We start from the raw sequence: 13,796 nt of genomic DNA on the forward strand, positions 1-13,796 counted from the left end.
CCTCTATACATATCTACAATAGAGTTTAATTTAGAAATAGGCACGGGAAGAGATTAACAACAAAATCAACAATAAAACACAACAATTATAAAAACACAACAAAAAAGAGCTTTATGGAAAGATTCACCCACACTACAAAACTATACCTGCCAAATTGTCTGAACCTACCACAGGCCTAGAAATAAAGGTAGGATATGACAACAGCATAATCTTTACTCCAAGTCAACAGTAAGACACACAGAAATGTAACACTGCAAATCACCTTTTTGGGGGGAAGTGTTTGAATTAAGGTTCAAAGGTCTAAAAAAAAAAAAGTACTTACTGTAACACATTCTACTTACCTCATACAATGCAAGGAGAAGTGTCTGGTTTTATAATGTGCCTTCTGTTCTTCAGAGGAATGGCAAGACACAAAGGCAAAACAAATGCTCAGCTTTTCAAAAGAGAATAGACAGTGGTTTTAAGTCAATGGAGCATAATTTTAGACCCTGATACTCTCAGTAAGATGCTTACCCAGAACTATAAAGACTTTGAGGTCTCTGCTTACCACTATTTCTATATGTATGTCAGGCCCCAATCACACTTGGTGCCATTTGTCCTGTCTTTTATTAAATTATATCCTTCCAGTCATGTGTGCAAATATATTCTCACAATTACCAAGTTCACATTTCTGCCTTTCCGAACCAATTTCTAGGCTCAGCCAGCAGACTCAACAATTGTTTTAGAGAAAGAACAAATATTAAGTACATTTAAAAATTCAATAAAATCTACAAGGTTATGTTTCTACTCTATATTAGCTACTGAGATTTCCTAGAGAACTAATTCTATTCATTTCACTTAGCATTTTTAAGTTAATGAAAACATTACAAGGAACTATGAAGAGCCAAAATCTGAAACAGAAACTAAAATTTCAGGCCTTGTTTTTTAAATTTTATGAATCTTTTTTTTCTTTTGGAGTTTAAGAACATATTTCTTCTAAAGAAGTATTTTTAAAATTAAAAAAAATTAAATTCCCCTTAAGACATGACAGCACTGACAAGAAAACAGCAAAATTTAACCCACTGTTTCACATCTGTCACAATCAGACACGATTTTAATATCTCATGCACATGGACTTTAAGAGACTGTATACTTGATTGTTTCATTTGAAGAACCAAATGGATCAGGGTAATGTGATGTTAAATTTAGAGGATAAGGGAAGGACAGAATAACAAAGAAGCAGACTCCCTGCCTTTACTGTTAACTCAATCAAGTGATTCAAGCTCTTAAAAGCAGAATTCCCAGTGAGTTAAATATTATCTCTCTGGGGGAAGGGAATGAAACAACAGCATAATGTAAGAATCTGAATCCCAGACTGCCAAAGTGCTGGGTTACAAAAAAAAAAAAAAAAAAATTAAACAGATTTGAATTTCCTTCCCACAAGTTGCACCATCTCTCTTCCTCCTATATCTTTTAAATACTTCTCATTCTTTATGGAATGGAGCCAAAAGAGGGACTTTTTTTCTCAAGTGATTAATTATGTGCAACATACTCACATGTAATACTATGTACACTGCTCATGTAATTTCTACCCTGAATACGTATAACAGCCTCCTCCAGAAAATAAAAAAATGATTCAAATCTAGGACAAAATTGTCTCCCTCAGAAACCTTAGGTTACCCTTACTGAGACTCAAATGTTATAGATCATAATTTAGTGAGACTTCATAACCTCCTAAAAAATGGTTTTGAACTGCAATCCTTCTCTCATTTTCTGGGGAAGCACATTTCCCTTTTGAAATAGTAAGCTTATGGTAGGTTGCTCTGTCCATTTAAAACTGGGGATCATAGGACACCTGAGTGGCTCAGTGGTTGAGTATCTGCCTTTGGTTCAGGGCATGATCCTGGAGTCCAGGGATCCAAAAGAAACGAAAATATATGTTCCCCACAGAGACCTCTACACAAATGTTCATAGCATCTTTATTCATAATAGCCAGTAAGTAGAAACAAATATCTATGGATTGCTGAATGGATACAAATTACAGTACATACACAGGATGGAATACTACTCAGCAATAAAAGGGGATGAAGAGTTCCCTGTTCCTATACACGTACAATACATCTGAAAAGCATTATGCTAAGTGAAAGAAATCAGACAAACACAGAAGCCACGTACTATATGATTCCACTTACAGTGCATTCTACTGGAATGATTCTACAAAGGAAAAATCTAGTGACAGCAGATCAGTGGTCACCAGGGGCTGACGCTGGGGGAAGGGATTACATGGAAAGAAGCATAAAGGAACTTTTTGGGGTCTTAGGAAATGTTCTATACCATGGCTGTGATGATGGTTATATGACTATGCACTTTTAAGAACTTTCACTGAACTGTGCACATGAAATGTGAATTTATCATACGTAAATAAATTTTTACTTCAGTAAAGTTGATTAAAGAAAAAAATAGGGATACCTGGGTTGCTCAGCAGTTAGGCACCTGCCTTCAGCTCAGGGTGTAGTCCCAGGTCCAGATATTGAGCCCTGCATTGGGCTCCCTGTGTAGAGCCTGCTTCTCCCTCTCCCTATGTCTCTCTGCCTCTCTCTCTGTCTTTCATGAATAATAAATAAAATCTAAAAAAATCTAAAAAAAAAATTATAGAAAAAATAAGACTTTAAAAAAATTTTTTTTAAAGATTTTATTTATTCACGAGAGACACAGAGAGAGAGATAGAGGCAGAGACACAGGCAGAGGGAGAAGCAGGGTCCATGCAGGGAGCCCGACGTGGGACTCGATCCTGGATCTCCAGGATCACAACCTGGGCTGAAGGCGGCGCCAAACCGCTGAGCCACCAGGCCTGCCCCAAAAAATAAGTCTTTCTTGATGATAGATCAAACCAGTAATTTTCTAGAGACTTTTATTGTTAAAAATCAGTAGGTAGGGAAGGGCACCTGGATGGTGCTGTTGGTTACCTGTTGGACTCTTGGTTTCAGCTCAGGTCCTAATCTCAGGGTCATGAGATCAAGCATCATGTTGAGCTCTGTGCTTAGTACAGTCTGCTTAAAACTCCCTCTGCCTCTCCCCTCTACTTTCTCTTTCTAGAATAAATCTTGTTTAAAAATCAGTAGGCAAAAAAAAAAAAAAAAAAAAAAAAAAAAAATCAGTAGGAAAAAAAAAAAAAAAAAAAAAAAAGTCAGTAGGCAATTCCACCGTTTAAAAAAACTGAGTGACTTCATAATGAGTGATAACTGTAAAATGATCAATACTGGTTTATTAACTGCAAAAAAAAGTTACCTGTATGCTAATGTTGAGATGTTAATAATAAGGGAAACTGGATACAGAATTTATGGAAACTCCTTCTACTATCTTTATTATCTTTTTGTAAATTTAAACTGTTTTAAAAACTTTTTAAAAAAATTGATAATTGGAAATAAGAACTACCTTATTGGGGTGCCTGAGTGGCTCAGGTGGTTAAGCAACTGGCTCTTGATTTCAGCTCAGGTCATGATCTCAGGGTTATGGGATCAAGCCCTGTGTCAGCTCCGAGATCAGTGGGGAGTCGGCTTGAGATTCCCTCCCTCCCACCCCTCCAAAATACATAAATAAATGCTAAAAAAAAAGTTTATAAAAATTTGGAGATCTTTCCCCAGAAAATTGGATCTCAATTTGTTTCAAAGGCTAAAACTAGAATGTAGTCTGTCACTAGCTGGAAATGGGAAGACTTTATTGAAATGTTTGGAGATAAAACATTTAGAAAACAATATTCTTAAATTTAAGAGAGGTTGAGATCAGAATATAAAAGTTCCAAGCTATGAAGTTCTTTTACACACACAAAGGGGCCCTCCCTTTGCAGAAAGAGCTTCTCTTTGGGGCAAGTTCAACATCTTTACTACTTTCTTCTACATCATATAATTTTATCAAGCAGCAGGCTAAGTAAGGCTTCAGAAGTAGTAGATGGCATTGTAGATTTTTATTTTTTTATTTTATTTTATTTTTTTTTAATTTTATTTATTTATGATAGTCATACAGAGAGAAAGAGAGAGAGGCAGAGACACCGGCAGAGGGAGAAGCAGGCTCCATGCGCCGGGAGCCTGATGTGGGATTCGATCCCGGGTCTCCAGGATCGCGCCCTGGGCCAAAGGCAGGCGCCAAACCGCTGCGCCACCCAGGGATCCCCATTGTAGATTTTTAAATTTTCCATCTCATTCTTTCCATATTAGCTCATGGTGGAATTGAAACACAAACGGGTGAACCTACCTCTATAAAGAGCTCTAGAAACACAGAATTGAGTCATTTTGGTGATTGCCAATTTCATCAACATTCCATTAAAATCTATTCTGTGGCTAAGTACACAGCCTGATAGATCCTGCAATTAGGATTTTTAAGCACATCTTTAATTTACACTTCTCCCACTTCTCCAAGGTATTTACATTTGTTATTAGTTTCAGCTTCCCGGCACCCTGCACGCAGAAAGAACCTTACTAACAGGAAGCTGTGATCCTGAACTCTTATTTAAAAGAAAATTATAGCATTAGTATTTTCTAGCATTGCTTAAGAGAATCCAGTCGTTTGCATTGGAGATAATGGTGATAAAAATCAAAGCAGGATTGGTCTTTAGGAGACCCATAGGAAAATGCTGACTTAGAAGAGTTAAAGCAGTCTCCCAACAGGCTAGAGCCCTACCTTGGTTGGTTCTGTACTACGTGAGCACAAAGCCTAATCTTTAGTGATTGCTCATTATTTTTCAATAAAAAGACTGTTTTTGTTATTCCATTTTGAATCAAAGTATCAGGCCAAGTGTGTCAGAGAACACAACACACAAGAGGCACTAAAAGTTAACTACCCATTTAGTAATTCATGACTTTAAGGTCTGGAGCACTAGGGTACCTGGGGGCTCAGTGGTTGAGCATCTACCTTTGGCTCAGGTTGTGGTCCTCGGATCATGGGATTTAGTCGCACATTGGGATCCCTGCAGGGAGCCGCTTTCCTTGGCATCCCAAGGAAACAAAATTTTTGATCTCAAGAATTAAATAGACAAAATTGATTATTTTAAATTGTTTTTAAAAGGCATGCTAATTTAGGGATGCCTGGATGGCTCAATGGTTTGAGTGTCTGCCTTCTACTCAGGGGGTGATCCTGGGGCCCTGGACAAGTCCCACATCGGGCTCCCAGGAAGCCTGCCTCTCTCTCTCTGTGTGTGTCTCTCATGAATAAATAAAAAATCCTAAAGTAAAAAAAAAGGCATGCTACTTCAAAGGCAAGTAAGTATAAGGGAAACAACTCTGACCACATCTTCTCACTTTTTCCCTCCTTATGAAAGTCTTCTTGGGAGTAAAATTTCATTTTTTAATCCTAGGCTCCTTGTTCTATTGTTGTTTCAAAGAGAATTAAAGTAACACCACAGTGAACAGGTTATTTCCACTTCAGGGAGTTTTAAGGCCGTGCCTTAGCATCAAGTTCCATGACTGGTCTACAAGTACTCTGCCAGCTACTAGCAGAACTAGGATCTAGACTTCCAGACTCCAGGTTCCAGAGATCTGCCCACTATTTATTTATTCCACATATATGTACTGAGCACCTACAATGTGCCTGGCACTGTTTCTTTTCTTTTCCTTCTTATTTTTTTTTTTTTAAGATTTTATTTATTTACTCATGAGAGACAGAGAGTGAGAGAGAGAGGCAGAGACACAGGCAGAGGGAGAAGCAGGCTCCTTGCCTGGAGCTCGACGAGGGACTCGATACCGATACCCGATACCGCTGAGCCACCCGGGCTGCCCCCTGGCACTGTTTCAAGTGCTGAGGGTACATCAATGAATAAAACAGGCAAACACTCCTGCGTCGAAGAGTTAATTCACAGTGGCTGTGAGACACACATTCAACACATTATTATTACATTTTCATAGATGATCCTTTCCTCTGTTTTAAGTGTGTTTAAAAGGGGGGGGGGTACGTATCTCCTAAATACACCTTCTTCTATGTAAGCAAATAATCTCTTCGATCACTGCCACACCATCCCAGCCTTGGGGATTCCAAGGCTTAAAATAGACAAGCTCTCAGAAACCTCTGAGAAGAGTTAGTTAGGACCTTCTCAGGCTGGAAACTTCCTTCAGTGCCGGTTTCCTCAACTTTAAAGCACCGGTGGGGGTGGGAGTTCTCTTCAAAGACGTCACTGCAGAGACCACACTTTCCACGCCGTCTCTGCGCACACATCCAGCTGTTGGTCTACCTCGGCTCTTTTCCCTCATCCACGCCCCTTTATGGCTAGGCTCGCTACCCGAGCTACCCCACTTACAATCCTACATGTCATCCACCAAAAGCCCACTCTCCATATTCCGCCGGGGGCACTAACATCCTTCCACATCCCTTCCCCTCCCCACCCCCTGAGAAACAATTTCTCAGTAAGAAGTAAGTTTGTCCCGCATTTCCTAACAGCCATGTCCCAAATACAGCACCTCGCCTTTGCTTCAAGGCGCTTCCCCTTCTATCCCTTGATCCTCAGGAGAGCTGGCGGTGGGCAGGGATTGGCAAGAGACCAAATTTAGAAAGAAGCAGCCTCCCACTCGGGGCCAGGACCGGGGAGAGGCGCGCGAGGCGCCGAGCGCGCACGCTAGACCCCGAAAGTGAGCGCCCCCCTTCATTTTGCGCCTAGAAACCTCCCTCGCCTCACCTCGGTCCCAGCCCTGTTTTTTCTGCCACCCCTTCCTCGACACACCCCAAAGTCATCACAAACAGCCCCCGCGTCTAGCCCCCCGGGGCACAGCCCCAAGTCCCTGGGAGTCCACCTAGCTAAGGGCCCCCGCAGGTGCCACCGCCCACCCGCGCCCTCTCGGCTCCGGGGCTCCCGCCCACCGGCCCACCCCGCCCTCCAACGGGAGTCCCCATCCCCGGGCCCGCCCCCGCCGCTCCTCCTCCCCGACACACCGCCCTCCCCTCCTCAGACGCGGTCCTCGCCGGGGGCTCGCTCGCCCCGTCGCCCCCTTTGCTCCAGCCCTCGGACGGGGAGGGGGAGCCCCGCTACTCCCGGTCGGGGAAGCAGTGTGCCCCTCCGCCTCCCTTGTGAGCCTGCTTCTCCTCCCTAGTCTCCTGCATCCTCTCTGCATGATAATTACTAAGATCTGGACCTGGGTCGCAGCGGTTGGCGCCTGCCCTCCAGGGCGCGTCTGAGCCGCGCCTTCTCCCTGGGAGCCTGCTTCTCCCTCTGCCTGTGTCTCTGCCTCTCTCTCTCTCTGTGACTATTCATAAATAAATAAAAATTAAAAAAAATAAAATAAAATAAAAATTAAAAAAATAAAAAAATAAAATAAAATAAAAGGGATCCCTGGGTGGCGCAGTGGTTTGGCGCCTGCCTTTGGCCCAGGGCGCGATCCTGGGAGACCCGGATCGAATCCCACATCGGGCTCCCGGTGCATGGAGCCTGCCTTCTCCCTCTGCCTGTGTCTCTGCCTCTCTCTCGCTCTCTGTGACTATCATAAATTAAAAAAAAAAAAAAAAAAAAAATCTAAAAAAAAAAATTATAGAAAAAATAAGACTTTAAAAAAATTTTTTTTAAAGATTTTATTTATTCACGAGAGACACAGAGAGAGAGATAGAGGCAGAGACACAGGCAGAGGGAGAAGCAGGGTCCATGCAGGGAGCCCGACGTGGGACTCGATCCTGGATCTCCAGGATCACAACCTGGGCTGAAGGCGGCACCAAACCGCTGAGCCACCAGGCCTGCCCCAAAAAATAAGTCTTTCTTGATGATAGATCAAACCAGTAATTTTCTAGAGACTTTTATTGTTAAAAATCAGTAGGTAGGGAAGGGCACCTGGATGGTGCTGTTGGTTACCTGTTGGACTCTTGGTTTCAGCTCAGGTCCTAATCTCAGGGTCATGAGATCAAGCATCATGTTGAGCTCTGTGCTTAGTACAGTCTGCTTAAAACTCCCTCTGCCTCTCCCCTCTACTTTCTCTTTCTAGAATAAATCTTGTTTAAAAATCAGTAGGCAAAAAAAAAAAAAAAAAAAAAAAAAAATCAGTAGGCAAAAAAAAAAAAAAAAAAAAAAAGTCAGTAGGCAATTCCACCGTTTAAAAAAACTGAGTGACTTCATAATGAGTGATAACTGTAAAATGATCAATACTGGTTTATTAACTGCAAAAAAAAGTTACCTGTATGCTAATGTTGAGATGTTAATAATAAGGGAAACTGGATACAGAATTTATGGAAACTCCTTCTACTATCTTTATTATCTTTTTGTAAATTTAAACTGTTTTAAAAACTTTTTAAAAAAATTGATAATTGGAAATAAGAACTACCTTATTGGGGTGCCTGAGTGGCTCAGGTGGTTAAGCAACTGGCTCTTGATTTCAGCTCAGGTCATGATCTCAGGGTTATGGGATCAAGCCCTGTGTCAGCTCCGAGATCAGTGGGGAGTCGGCTTGAGATTCCCTCCCTCCCACCCCTCCAAAATACATAAATAAATGCTAAAAAAAAAGTTTATAAAAATTTGGAGATCTTTCCCCAGAAAATTGGATCTCAATTTGTTTCAAAGGCTAAAACTAGAATGTAGTCTGTCACTAGCTGGAAATGGGAAGACTTTATTGAAATGTTTGGAGATAAAACATTTAGAAAACAATATTCTTAAATTTAAGAGAGGTTGAGATCAGAATATAAAAGTTCCAAGCTATGAAGTTCTTTTACACACACAAAGGGGCCCTCCCTTTGCAGAAAGAGCTTCTCTTTGGGGCAAGTTCAACATCTTTACTACTTTCTTCTACATCATATAATTTTATCAAGCAGCAGGCTAAGTAAGGCTTCAGAAGTAGTAGATGGCATTGTAGATTTTTATTTTTTTATTTTATTTTATTTTTTTTTAATTTTATTTATTTATGATAGTCATACAGAGAGAAAGAGAGAGAGGCAGAGACACCGGCAGAGGGAGAAGCAGGCTCCATGCGCCGGGAGCCTGATGTGGGATTCGATCCCGGGTCTCCAGGATCGCGCCCTGGGCCAAAGGCAGGCGCCAAACCGCTGCGCCACCCAGGGATCCCCATTGTAGATTTTTAAATTTTCCATCTCATTCTTTCCATATTAGCTCATGGTGGAATTGAAACACAAACGGGTGAACCTACCTCTATAAAGAGCTCTAGAAACACAGAATTGAGTCATTTTGGTGATTGCCAATTTCATCAACATTCCATTAAAATCTATTCTGTGGCTAAGTACACAGCCTGATAGATCCTGCAATTAGGATTTTTAAGCACATCTTTAATTTACACTTCTCCCACTTCTCCAAGGTATTTACATTTGTTATTAGTTTCAGCTTCCCGGCACCCTGCACGCAGAAAGAACCTTACTAACAGGAAGCTGTGATCCTGAACTCTTATTTAAAAGAAAATTATAGCATTAGTATTTTCTAGCATTGCTTAAGAGAATCCAGTCGTTTGCATTGGAGATAATGGTGATAAAAATCAAAGCAGGATTGGTCTTTAGGAGACCCATAGGAAAATGCTGACTTAGAAGAGTTAAAGCAGTCTCCCAACAGGCTAGAGCCCTACCTTGGTTGGTTCTGTACTACGTGAGCACAAAGCCTAATCTTTAGTGATTGCTCATTATTTTTCAATAAAAAGACTGTTTTTGTTATTCCATTTTGAATCAAAGTATCAGGCCAAGTGTGTCAGAGAACACAACACACAAGAGGCACTAAAAGTTAACTACCCATTTAGTAATTCATGACTTTAAGGTCTGGAGCACTAGGGTACCTGGGGGCTCAGTGGTTGAGCATCTACCTTTGGCTCAGGTTGTGGTCCTCGGATCATGGGATTTAGTCGCACATTGGGATCCCTGCAGGGAGCCGCTTTCCTTGGCATCCCAAGGAAACAAAATTTTTGATCTCAAGAATTAAATAGACAAAATTGATTATTTTAAATTGTTTTTAACAGGCATGCTAATTTAGGGATGCCTGGATGGCTCAATGGTTTGAGTGTCTGCCTTCTACTCAGGGGGTGATCCTGGGGCCCTGGACAAGTCCCACATCGGGCTCCCAGGAAGCCTGCCTCTCTCTCTCTGTGTGTGTCTCTCATGAATAAATAAAAAATCCTAAAGTAAAAAAAAAGGCATGCTACTTCAAAGGCAAGTAAGTATAAGGGAAACAACTCTGACCACATCTTCTCACTTTTTCCCTCCTTATGAAAGTCTTCTTGGGAGTAAAATTTCATTTTTTAATCCTAGGCTCCTTGTTCTATTGTTGTTTCAAAGAGAATTAAAGTAACACCACAGTGAACAGGTTATTTCCACTTCAGGGAGTTTTAAGGCCGTGCCTTAGCATCAAGTTCCATGACTGGTCTACAAGTACTCTGCCAGCTACTAGCAGAACTAGGATCTAGACTTCCAGACTCCAGGTTCCAGAGATCTGCCCACTATTTATTTATTCCACATATATGTACTGAGCACCTACAATGTGCCTGGCACTGTTTCTTTTCTTTTCCTTCTTATTTTTTTTTTTTTTTAAGATTTTATTTATTTACTCATGAGAGACAGAGAGTGAGAGAGAGAGGCAGAGACACAGGCAGAGGGAGAAGCAGGCTCCTTGCCTGGAGCTCGACGAGGGACTCGATACCGATACCCGATACCGCTGAGCCACCCGGGCTGCCCCCTGGCACTGTTTCAAGTGCTGAGGGTACATCAATGAATAAAACAGGCAAACACTCCTGCGTCGAAGAGTTAATTCACAGTGGCTGTGAGACACACATTCAACACATTATTATTACATTTTCATAGATGATCCTTTCCTCTGTTTTAAGTGTGTTTAAAAGGGGGGGGGTACGTATCTCCTAAATACACCTTCTTCTATGTAAGCAAATAATCTCTTCGATCACTGCCACACCATCCCAGCCTTGGGGATTCCAAGGCTTAAAATAGACAAGCTCTCAGAAACCTCTGAGAAGAGTTAGTTAGGACCTTCTCAGGCTGGAAACTTCCTTCAGTGCCGGTTTCCTCAACTTTAAAGCACCGGTGGGGGTGGGAGTTCTCTTCAAAGACGTCACTGCAGAGACCACACTTTCCACGCCGTCTCTGCGCACACATCCAGCTGTTGGTCTACCTCGGCTCTTTTCCCTCATCCACGCCCCTTTATGGCTAGGCTCGCTACCCGAGCTACCCCACTTACAATCCTACATGTCATCCACCAAAAGCCCACTCTCCATATTCCGCCGGGGGCACTAACATCCTTCCACATCCCTTCCCCTCCCCACCCCCTGAGAAACAATTTCTCAGTAAGAAGTAAGTTTGTCCCGCATTTCCTAACAGCCATGTCCCAAATACAGCACCTCGCCTTTGCTTCAAGGCGCTTCCCCTTCTATCCCTTGATCCTCAGGAGAGCTGGCGGTGGGCAGGGATTGGCAAGAGACCAAATTTAGAAAGAAGCAGCCTCCCACTCGGGGCCAGGACCGGGGAGAGGCGCGCGAGGCGCCGAGCGCGCACGCTAGACCCCGAAAGTGAGCGCCCCCCTTCATTTTGCGCCTAGAAACCTCCCTCGCCTCACCTCGGTCCCAGCCCTGTTTTTTCTGCCACCCCTTCCTCGACACACCCCAAAGTCATCACAAACAGCCCCCGCGTCTAGCCCCCCGGGGCACAGCCCCAAGTCCCTGGGAGTCCACCTAGCTAAGGGCCCCCGCAGGTGCCACCGCCCACCCGCGCCCTCTCGGCTCCGGGGCTCCCGCCCACCGGCCCACCCCGCCCTCCAACGGGAGTCCCCATCCCCGGGCCCGCCCCCGCCGCTCCTCCTCCCCGACACACCGCCCTCCCCTCCTCAGACGCGGTCCTCGCCGGGGGCTCGCTCGCCCCGTCGCCCCCTTTGCTCCAGCCCTCGGACGGGGAGGGGGAGCCCCGCTACTCCCGGTCGGGGAAGCAGTGTGCCCCTCCGCCTCCTCCCAATCCTCTGACCTCTTCGCCTCTCCCTCCCTCAGGCCCCGCGTGGCGAGGTGCCGAGGCCCGGCCCCACCGCCCGGCCCGGGCTTGTTTACTCACTCACCCTCCATCCCGAGCCGCAGGGACCCGCCGCTAGGACGCCTGCGCGCCGCGGCCCCGCCCCCGCGCCGCGGCCCCGCCCCGCGCCTGCGCGCTGCGCCTCCCGCGCCCCGCCCGTGGGGCCACCTGGGCTTCCTTCTTCGCACGTCGGTCGTTTGGCGCCAATACCCCGAACTCGGGAGTCGAAGGTGCTGCCGCCCGAGCCCGACGGTTTCCAAGGCGGCTCTGTTAGGGGACAGGAAGGGGGCTCTCAGGGGACCTCTCAGAGTCACTAATGTCTTCAGGGAGACCCTATCCAGCGGTTGCATCATCTTCACGCGCGGACGGCAAGCCACGTTTCACTTCAGCGTTTGAAACCAACCGGAAATCCTTCGTATGGATCCCTCACACCTACCAATACCTCCAAACACCAGTCTGAGCTCTCCATCATCCTTCTCGCTTTATTTACACCCGACTTCCCTATGTCTGTCAAGTTTTCCCACTTAGATTCAAATGAATTCCCTTGTATCAAAATATCTCTTCACAAGTTACTTATAAGAAACAAACAACATACTTATAAGTTACAAAGGAGGGACGCCTGGGTGGCTCAGCGGGTGAGCGCCTGCCTTCCGCCGGCCGCATCGGGGCTCCCTGCTTGGAGCCTGCTTCTCCCTCGGCCTGTGTCTCTGCCTCTCTCTCTCTGTGTGTGTGACTATCATAAAAAAAAAAAAAAAAAAAAAGATAACTAGTCAGCATCTTTTAAAATGTGATGATCATGAAAGACAGAGAGTGAGGAATGGTCCCAGATTGGAGGAGACTAAGGAGACAGGACATTAAATGTAATGTGTGATCCTGACTTGAATCCTGGTGGGGAAGAAGGACAATGGTGGGATAACTGATGACATTAGAATCCTAGACTAGGCAAATGCAGTTTATCATCTCAGTTCCTGGTTTTGGCAATTGTACTTCTTCGACATTTGAGGAACTTGGCTGATGGGCACATGGGAACTGTCTATCATTGGCAACTCTTGTAAATCTGAAGTTACTTCAAAACATAAAGTTAAAATAATAAAACTTAAAATGCAAAATAACATTACCTTGAATCTGTCTCAAAGTGCATAATTACAAATGCCTGTTAATGTTTATTTTTTCAGATAATCTTCATAACTCTATGAAATAGGGAGGGAGAGTTTCAGTTCTACACACAAGACTATTCAGGCCTAAGGAACATAAAAGACTAGCCTTACACTAATGAAAAATCTGTCAGGTCTTAAAATCAGGTCTCTGGATTTTAGATTTAATGTTCTTTTCCTTATATCAACAACTTTGGCTTTGTTGTTGTTGTTGTTGTTGTTGTTTTTTTCTCTCTTGCCTCTATCAGATTAACTACGAAATCAAAGCAAATATTCCTTCATACCTAGCAATTTGCAATAATATTCCTTTCCATTCCCCCTACCTTTTAGACCAGTGGTTTTCAACTGTGGCTCACATTTAAATCACCTGAGGAGAATAAAAATAAAAATAATAAAAAAATAAAATCACCTGGGGAGCTTTAATAACTATTGATGCCTGCTTCCCACCTCCAGAGAGGCTGTATGGCCTGGATTTTAAGAATTCTAAGAGAGGGATGCCTGGGTGGTTCAGTGGTTGAGCATCTGCCTGTGGCTCAGGTTGTGATCCTAGGTTCCTAGGATTGAGTCCTGCATTGGGCTCCCCATAGGGAGCCTGCTTCTCCCTCTGCCAAAGTCTCTGCCTCCCTCTTTGTGTGTCTCTCATGAATAAATAAATAAAATCTTTTTTAAAAAAAGAATTCTAAGAGAATCACAAATGATCCCATT

The 13,796-nt window shown here is 43.8% G+C and overlaps 1 protein-coding gene across 2 annotated transcripts in view; it reads right to left on the reverse strand.

Annotated features, from left to right (window-relative positions):
* EZH1 (enhancer of zeste 1 polycomb repressive complex 2 subunit) overlaps positions 1-12,039 on the reverse strand; it is a 34,959-nt gene extending 22,920 nt beyond the window's left edge. For both annotated transcript variants that reach the window (XM_041725311.1, XM_041725309.1), the window contains exons 1-2: positions 11,984-12,039; positions 342-433 (exon numbers count right to left, since the gene is read on the reverse strand). The gene's annotated coding sequence lies outside the window, so the exon portion shown is untranslated. The remainder of the gene's footprint in view (positions 1-341; positions 434-11,983) is intronic.
* Positions 12,040-13,796: the final 1,757 nt, after the last annotated feature.

The sequence above is a fragment of the Vulpes lagopus genome, chromosome 12, assembly GCF_018345385.1.
Source record: "Vulpes lagopus strain Blue_001 chromosome 12, ASM1834538v1, whole genome shotgun sequence".
NCBI classification, from domain to species: Eukaryota; Metazoa; Chordata; class Mammalia; order Carnivora; family Canidae; genus Vulpes; species Vulpes lagopus.